The sequence below is a fragment of the Panthera pardus genome, unplaced genomic scaffold (genome assembly GCF_024362965.1).
Source record: "Panthera pardus isolate Hobbes unplaced genomic scaffold, ASM2436296v1 HiC_scaffold_2, whole genome shotgun sequence".
NCBI lineage: Eukaryota > Metazoa > Chordata > Mammalia > Carnivora > Felidae > Panthera > Panthera pardus.
The window spans coordinates 113,943,591-113,952,836 of NW_026526765.1; positions in this window are offsets into that span (position 1 = coordinate 113,943,591).

A 9,246-nucleotide genomic window follows, 5' to 3' on the forward strand; every position below is an offset into this window, starting at 1 on the left:
GGACCTGAACGTGAGACAGGACACCACCAAAACCCTAGAGGAGAAAGCAGGAAAAAACCTCTCTGACCTCAGCCACAACAATTTCTTACTTGACACATCCCCAAAGGCAAGGGAATTAAAAGCAAAACTGAACTATTGGGACCTCATGAAGATAAAAAGCTTCTGCACGGCAAAGGAAACAATCAATAAAACTAAAAGGCAACCAACAGAATGGGAAAAGATATTTGCAAATGACATATCAGACAAAGTCTGATGTCCCCATAGTATCCAAAATCTATAAAGAGCTCACCAAACTCCACACCCGAAAAAGAAATAATGGGCAGAAAAAATGAATAGACCCTTTTCTCAAGAAGACATCCAGATGGCCAACAGCATATGAAAAGATGCTCAACGTCACTCCTCATCAGGGAAATACAAATCAAAACCACACTCAGATATCACCTCACGCCAGAGTGGCTAAAATGAACAAATCAGGAGACTGTAGATGCTGGTGAGGATGTGGAGAAACGGGAACCCTCTTGCACTGTTGGTGGGAATGCAAACTGGTGCAGCTAGTCTGGAAAACAGTGTGGAGGTTCCTCAAAAAATTAAAAATAGACCTACCCTATGACCCAGCAACAGCATTGCTAGGAATTTACCCAAGGGATACAGGAGTGCTGATGCATAGGGGCACTTGTACCCCAATGTTTATAGCAGCACTCTCAACAATAGCCAAATTATGGAAAGAGCATAAATGTCCATCAACTGATGAATGGATAAAGAAATTCTGGTTTATATACACAATGGAATATGTGGCAATGAGAAAAAATGAAATATGGCCTTTTGTAGCAACGTGGATGGAACTGGAGAGTGTTATGCTAAGTGAAATAAGTCATACAGAGAAAGACAGATACCATATGTTTTCACTCTTATGTGGATCCTGAGAAGCTTAACAGAAGTCCATGGGGGAGGGGAAGAAAAAAAAAAAAAAAGAGGTGAGAGAGGGAGAGAGCCAAAGCATAAGAGACTCTTAAAAACTGAGAACAAACTGAGGGTTGATGGGGGGTGGGAGGGAGGGGAGGGTGGGTAATGGGTATTGAGGAGGGCACCTATTGGGATGAGCACTGGGTGTTGTATGGAAACCAATTTGGCAATAAATTTCATATTAAAAAAATAAAATAAGTAAAAAACCAAATTGAAAAAAAAAGAAATATAATTAGATTGCTAATATTAAACTGGATTTTGGTCTTCTCTCCAGTGAAATGATTATACAAATATAAAACATAGATATTTAAAAGCTTCTTCAAGACTGGACCTCAATTTGTCTGTGTGCTGTTCCATAATTTTTACCTTGATTTATTTCATATTGGTGTCTTAGGTTCTTTTGACACAAATGCCCCTTGCATACTAAATATGTTGGAAGGAAAAAATATGTTTTTTCCTCCCACAAAGACATATACCTTCTCAGTGCTCACTCCTTCAGATCATTCAGGTTTCTGTTCAAATGCTGCCTCATCAGAGTGGCCTTCCCTGACCAATTTATGTGCCTCTTTACCCCATCTCTACACACTCTAACCTTAACCCTACCCTGCTTTTTTTAATTCTCATATTACATATAATCCCTTGAAGCTATATTGTATATTTGTTTATTATCTATCTCTAAGAAACAGGAAAGAGCTTCACAAGGGTAGGAACATGCTTTCCCCTCCTCCCACCCCTGCTGTATCTGTAATGTTTAAAATAGTATGTGGCTCCTAGTAAGCTGTCAATTAAAACACATAGAATGAAGGAAAGAATGACTTTTTTCTTGAAAGGTATATAGTCCCTCAGGTCTTTCATGTCCCCATATTTAAAAATGACATGGGAAGAAGTTATTTCTTGACTATAAAATATCAACATTGTAATTGTCATAAAAACGTCAACTGGTGGGTATGTTTATATTAGGGTAGGCCACAGGAAGTGGTGAGGACTGTGTGTGTGTGGGTGTAAGGCCCATCTACTGAGAAGGGTGGGTGGGGGTCAAAAAGCTCTCCAGCTCTGGCCTCTTACTATATTTCAGTAGTGTAGGCCAAGTGTTGCCATATCTTCTTTTTTCTTTTAAAGAAGCTGCAGATCACCATTTTAACATGGGATGTGTTTTGATATTTAAATGTTGGGTCAAAAAATTATTTTTTTCAAGTAATTTGCAGGCCAAACAAAATACTTCTTTGGGTTACTTTGTGACCTCTGAGGTACATACTTTTCAGTCCTTAAGAAAGTCTGAAATACAGAGTGAGTCACAAACACATGTCTAAAATGTCCTGATAGCCCTTACACCCTACTTTTAGCCACTTGGACTCCGGACTTGATGGGTTGTGGCCTTCAGTCAATGCTCTGATTGGGTCCAACAGGAATTTGTAGGTTATGACAGGGATCTGGTACTAAGAGCCCTAAATTCCTGATTCAAAAGTAGTTTAATCTTCCTGAGATGGCCTCACCTTACCATACTCCCTTCTGTAACTCCTTAGCACTTCCTGGTTTGGGCTAGTTTGGTTTTACTCATGCAAGTTGATTAGTCTCATACCACTTCACATGGATACATACTTCCTTTGAGCCCTGAGAGTATCCTTGTAAAGCTCTTAATGTGACATTGGTATCTCCCTCACTAGATGTGAGAGAAGTGAGGATTATTAGTGGCTGTGAATTATTGATCCTTGTACTCCAACAATGCCTAGTGAGGAACTTTGCCTGTATGGCCGGTATAAGAAATGTCACTTCAATGTGAGCTCTACCAGGGCAAGGATCTGGTTTGTTTAATTCCTAGAACAATGTCTAACACTAGAATAGTGTCTTATAGTGGCATATAGATGGCATTCAATAAATAGCTCTTGGTTGATAGTTTTGATTGAATGACTGCTTTCCTCACTCACATTTTCTAGGTCTTCTGTCAACTGAACAGCATTTATTGGCACTGAATTTCCATCACCCGTTGCCTCTTCCACACAGTGTCAACTTGTCCATAGTAATGTGGAGGACACCAGTTAACAGTGATAGATAAGAACAATGCCTTGAAATTTTTCCAGTAGAAGTTCAGCTCAAAGGACCAGTTTCTATTAGGATATGGTTTTTAATATTGATATTTATTAGATAGTATATAATTGTATGCAATGCTGATGTCTTATGAACCAAGTTAGAAGAAAGTCTTCAGAGAAGATGACATGTCTTAATTTAATACCATCCATTATCTCCAGGGGGATTCGACCCAACATTAAAGAAGAATTAATGCCTATTCTTTTGAAGCTGTTCCAAAAAATAGAAATGGAAGGAAAACTTCCAAACTTATTCTACAAGGGCTGCATTACCTTGATTCCAAAACCAGACAAAGACCCCACTAAAAAGGAGAACTACAGACCAGTTTACCTGATGGACATGAATATAAAAATTCTCAATAAGATACTAGCAAACCAGATTCAACAATACATTAAAAGAATTATTCACCACAATCAAGTGGGATTTATTCCTGGGATGCGATGCTGGTTCAATACCTGCAAATCAATCAATGTGATACATCCAACAGGAATTTGTAGGTTATGACAGGGATCTGACCTAATATGACAGGGACATTAATAAAAAAAAGGGTAAGAACCACATGATCCTCTCATTAGATGCAGAGAAAGCATTTGACAAAATACAGCATCCTTTCTTGATAAAAACTCTCAAGAAAGTAGGGATGGGGGATCATACCTCAAGATCATAAAGGCCATATATGAAAGATCCATAGCTAATATTATCCTCAATGGAGAGAAAATGACAACTTTCCCCCTTATGTCAGGAACACCATAAGGATCTTCACTCTCACCACTGTCATTTAACATAGTGTTGGAAGTCCTAGCCTCAGCACTCAGACAATAGAAAGAAATAAAAGGCATTCAAACTGGCAAGGAGGAAGTCAAACTTTCACTTTTCACAGACAACATGATACTCTATGTGGAAAACTTGAAAGACTCCACCACAAAACTGCTAAAACTGATCCATGAATTCAGCAAAGTCACAGGATATAAAATCAAAGTCCAGAAATCTGTTGCTTTTCTTTACACCAATAATGAAGCAGCAGAAAGAAAATCAAGGAATTGATCCCATTTACAATTGTACCAAAACCCATAAAATACCTAGGAATAAACCTAACTGAAGAGGTGAAAACTCTGTACACTGAAAACTATTAAAAGCTTATTAAAGAAATTGAAGAAGACACCAAAAAAAAAAAAAAAAAAAAGGAAAAACATTCCATACTCATGGGTTGTAAGAACAAATATTGTTAAAATGTCGATGCTATGCAAAGCAATCTACACATCCAATGCAATCCCTATCAAAACACCAGAATTCTTCACAGAGCTAGAACAAAGAATTCTAAAATTTGTATGGAACCAGAAAGACCTCGAATAGCCAAAGTAATGTTGAATAATGTTGAAAAAGAAAGCCAAAAGTGGAGGCATCATAATCCCAGACTTCAAGATGTATTACAAAGCTGTAATCATCAAGACAGTATGGTAGTCACACAAAAACGGACACATAGATCAATAGAATAGAATAAAGGAGCCAGCAATGGACCCACAAATGTATGGCCAACTAATCTTTGACAAAGCAGGAAAGAGTATCCAATGTAAAAAAAGACTGTCTCTTCAACAAATGGTGTTGGGAAAACTGGACAGTGACATGCAGAAGAATGAACCTGGATCACTTTCTTAGACCATACATAAAATAAACTCAAGACAGATGAAAGACCTAAATATAAGACAGGAAGCCATCAAAATCCTAGAGGAGAAAACAGACAACAACTTCTTTGACCTTTGCCACAGCAACTTCTTAAATGACACATCTCTGGAGGCAAGGGGGAAAAAAAGCAAAAATGAGCAATTGGGACCCCATCATGATAAAAAACTTCTGTACAGCAAAGAAAATAGTCAGCAAAACTAAAAGGCAACTGATGGAATGGGAGAAGATATTTGCAAATGACATATCAGATAAAGGGTTAGTATCCAAAATCCATAAAGAACTTATCAAACTCAACACCCAAAAAACGAATAATCCAATGAAGAAATGGGCAAGACATAAAAAGACATTTTTCCAAGAAGACATCCAGATGGCTAACAGACATATGAAAAGATGCTCAACATCACTCATCATCAGGGAAATACAAATCAAAACCACAATGAGATACCACCTCACACCTGTTAGAATGGCTAACATTAACAATTCAGGCAACAACAGATGCTGGCCAGGATGCGGAGAAAGAGGATCTCTTTAGCATTGCTGGTGGGAATGCAAACTGGTACAGCCACTCTGTTGAAAGGTTACAGGAGTGCTGTTTCAAAGGGGCACATGCACCCTGATGTTTATAGCAGCACTGTCAACAATAGCCAAAGTATGGAAGGAGTCCAAATATACATCAACTGATGAATGGATAAAGAAGATATGGTATATATATATATATATATATATATATATATATATATATATATATACAATGGAATATTATTCGGTGATCAAAAAGAATGGAATCTTGCCATTTGCAACAACATGAATGGAACTAGAGTGTATTATGTTAAGTGAAATAAGTCATTCAGAGAAAGACAAGTATATGATTTCACTCATATGTGGAATTTAAGATACAAAACAAATGAACATAAGGGAAGGGAAGCAAAAATAATATAAAAACAGGGAGACAAACTGTCAGAGACTCTTAAATACAAAGAACAAACTGAGGGTTGCTGGAGGGGTGTTGGGTGGGAGGATGGGCTAAATGGGCATGGGGCAGTAAGGACACTTGTTGGGATGAGCACTGGATGTTATATGTAAGTGATGAATCAGTAAATTCCATTCCTGAAAAAAAAAATACCATCCATTCTCATGACAGGAAAGCATCAGCAGTTCCCCAACTTTGTTGGTGTGATGGCTTGATTGAGGTAGCCATACTCCTGAGTTACCATCTACGGTAGCAGGTCACACACAGCACCTGGAGAAGCCACAGAACAGTTGTGCATCTGAGGTGATTCACCCAGTAGTTTGCTTAGCTTGTGGACACTTCCTCTGCCCTTAACAAGATTTCCTCGTTTTCTGCCTTTCCCTCCACAACTTCCCACACAAATGCATTTAGCTGTGACTTTCAGGATCAATTAAATTGGGGGGAAGGAAGTTTTCCCGTAATGAAAAATAATCAGTTTACATAGTTACAATGACCTGCCTCGATGAAGAAAGGCTACCTGGATGCCTACAACAGAACCCAGTTTTGCACAATAACTTTGTGCTGCAGTGTGAGGCTCTTGGTAATGTGATCTGTTTTCACATAGCCTAGTGTTGGGGTGCTGCTGCTACTTGCTGTAAAGGTTACTATCTCTCTTTTATTGTATTCACAAAAGCTAACTGCAAAACCCGAAACCTTGCTGGGAAATTGCCTACCTACACAAAGAACACGAAGACCCTATCGTTTCAGAGTTCAGTTCTTTCTGAGCTTCTTTATAAAGGAGTTTTTGTCTGCCTTGCAAGGCTCTAAATACGGAGGAACTCCAAATCCAGGTTAGCCAATGACTTGGAGTGTTTTAACGGAGGGAGAAGCTCTTTCGAGATTTGCATATAGGTGCTTTACAGTTAGCTCACAAAAGTTAAGTAAAACTGCAGCTCTGATACATCTTAGGTACGGGAAGGGGGAGGGAGTCAAAGAGAGACAGAGACACACAGATAGCCCCTCCCCCCCCCACAACGGGGGGAGGGGGGGTGGTTGTGAAGAGGCTGAGAGAGAGAGAGAGAGAGAGAGAGAGAGAGGCTGAGAGAGTTTTCTATTAAATGTTGTCTCTAGTTTTTTTCAGACCCTATCAGCTTTCCTTCAGGGAGGTGTTACAGTGAGTTCATTTTCCTGCTGTTTGCTTTCACCACCCTTGCACTTAAGGTTTGAATACTATAATCACAATGTGGAGAGTTTTGGGAGGTATTTATTTTTATCCCAACTGCCAGCATCATCACAGTGTGTGTGATCCAGATTTACACTCTGCATATACACACCATGTGTCCCTGCTGTCTGGCCAGCTGCTTTCTCCAACCAAGGCTGAGATATGGTTAAGTTTCATGTTTTGCCTCATCAAAAATGTGATAGCAAAAATGTGTGAATAAAGTCTACTCACAGTAGCTTACTTAACACATATTGAAATGTATTCCAAACGTGTGCTTTGTTGTTCAGTGGGAGTCAAGAAAAAAGGGGTGTAGGGGATGGGGAGTGTGTGTGTGTGTGTGTGTGTGTGTGTGCGCGTACATGTAATCCCTTGTTGGCAGACATAGATAATGCTCTTCCTCTCTCCTTAACCAACAGATGCTTAGTTTTCCCAGGGCAACAATGTGCTCAGCAAAGATGGGGTTTCTCTTAAGATAGCTGTGGCCATGTGACCAGGCTTTGGCTGACTAGACGTGGGCAGTATTCTATGGGACTTCCAGAAAGGCAGCTTCCCCTTCTTTCCTCTTTCCTCTTTCCTCTTTCCTCTTTCCTCTTTCCTCTTTCCTCTTTCCTCTTTCCTCTTTCCTCTTCTTCTTCTTCTTCTTCTTCTTCTTCTTCTTCTTCTTCTTCTTCTTCTTCTCCTCCTTCTCCTTCTCTTTCTCCTTCTTCTTCTTTAAGATTTTATTTTTAAGTAATCTTCATATCCAACATGGGGCTTGAACCCACAACCCCAAGATTAAGACTTTCATGCTCCACTGACTGAGCCAGCCAGGTACCCCTAGAAAGGATTTTTAAAAAGGAGGGAGGACACTTGTACCCTTAGTCATTCCTGTCTCCTTGCTAGCTGGAAAGCTGATATGAGCTAGTACCCCAATTAGCCATCCTGGACGTGGAGGTGACCTCGAAAATAGAGCTGTTTGTTGAGATATGAAGCAGGTAGAAGGACTCTTGGTCCTTGGAGACTTTGCTGAATCATCACACCGACCCTGACTTGCCTCCTCCAGATTTCTTTTTCACATGACAGAAAATACCTTTGTGTCTTTAGGTCACTATTTTTGGATTCTGTATCATGAGTAGCCAAGTGCACCTTCTAACTGATAGATTAGTCTGAGGTTTAACACTAACTGAGGACTGATTCAGTGGGTGAGTACACAGCGCAGAGCCTGACACAGGGTTCAATCTCACAAACTGTGAGATCATGACCTGAGCTGAAATCAAGAGCTGGGTGCTTAACCAACTGAACCATCCTGGGCGCCCCTGCACTAGATGTTTCATACACATTATTTAATACGATTGAGGGTGATGTAAAGAAAGAGAACTTCAGGTCCTGAAGGGAGTATAGAAGGAAATGGGCCCTAAAACTGAAGGTGGGATGAAAAACAAACATGGAAGATGGCTTGGATTTACCTAAAGAGGATCTTATTTGGGGCAAGGGCAGATGGACAGCAGGTATGGAACAGCATTGTTATGCAGTGACAGTGATTTATGAATTTTCTGTTTGTTTATCCACAATGCACGTCTCATAAAGTTGCTTCCTTCCAGAGGATTTGTAAACTGAGATAAGACTATTAATCGTTGAGATGTCAACTTCCAACCCTGTGTTGTATATAGCACTGTAGGGGACAAGAGGAAAGATTGATCAATTCTGTATCTAGAATTTACATTTCTCCCCTGACAATTTTTTTCCTGCTCTATCTCAAATGTGATGGCAGTCTGAGGACTGGTGTGTTGGTGGATGCTGTGTGTAACGATGTGGCTTACCTAGAAGTCAAACTGGAGATTTCAGAATGGCTCTCTTATTTATTTTGTGAAAGTCAAATTAAGTTCATATTTGTGAGATAGAACCATAATAAAAGCACACGCACAAAAAATCATTAATGAACCCTTAAGCCCTCATACCGTACTGAAGATGTGACTGGCCCTTTAAGAATTTTTTTCATATCTTGATTCCAGATGGCAGTGAACACATTTCTTTACCACCGCTGTGGGGAAGGCACTCAACTTCAATGAAAAGTTACTTAAGAAGAAAGGTGGGACTCAATCTACAGAATCAGAATTTCTTGTTCCTTGGCATCTAAAAAACAAAACACCTTTTTAAGTTGTATTTTAGGCCCATACTTTAAAAATGACAGCAAACATTTTTAACTCTTTCTCTGGGGAGATTTAGTGATGGGGAAATCATCAGATGCTATTTCGACAGTTTGACCTTCCCCTCTCCCATCCCAGGAACCAGACTGCTGGGCTTGGCCAAGAATAAATGGAACTTAAATTTCAAAACTTTACTAAAGTTTCAAATTTATAGCCTT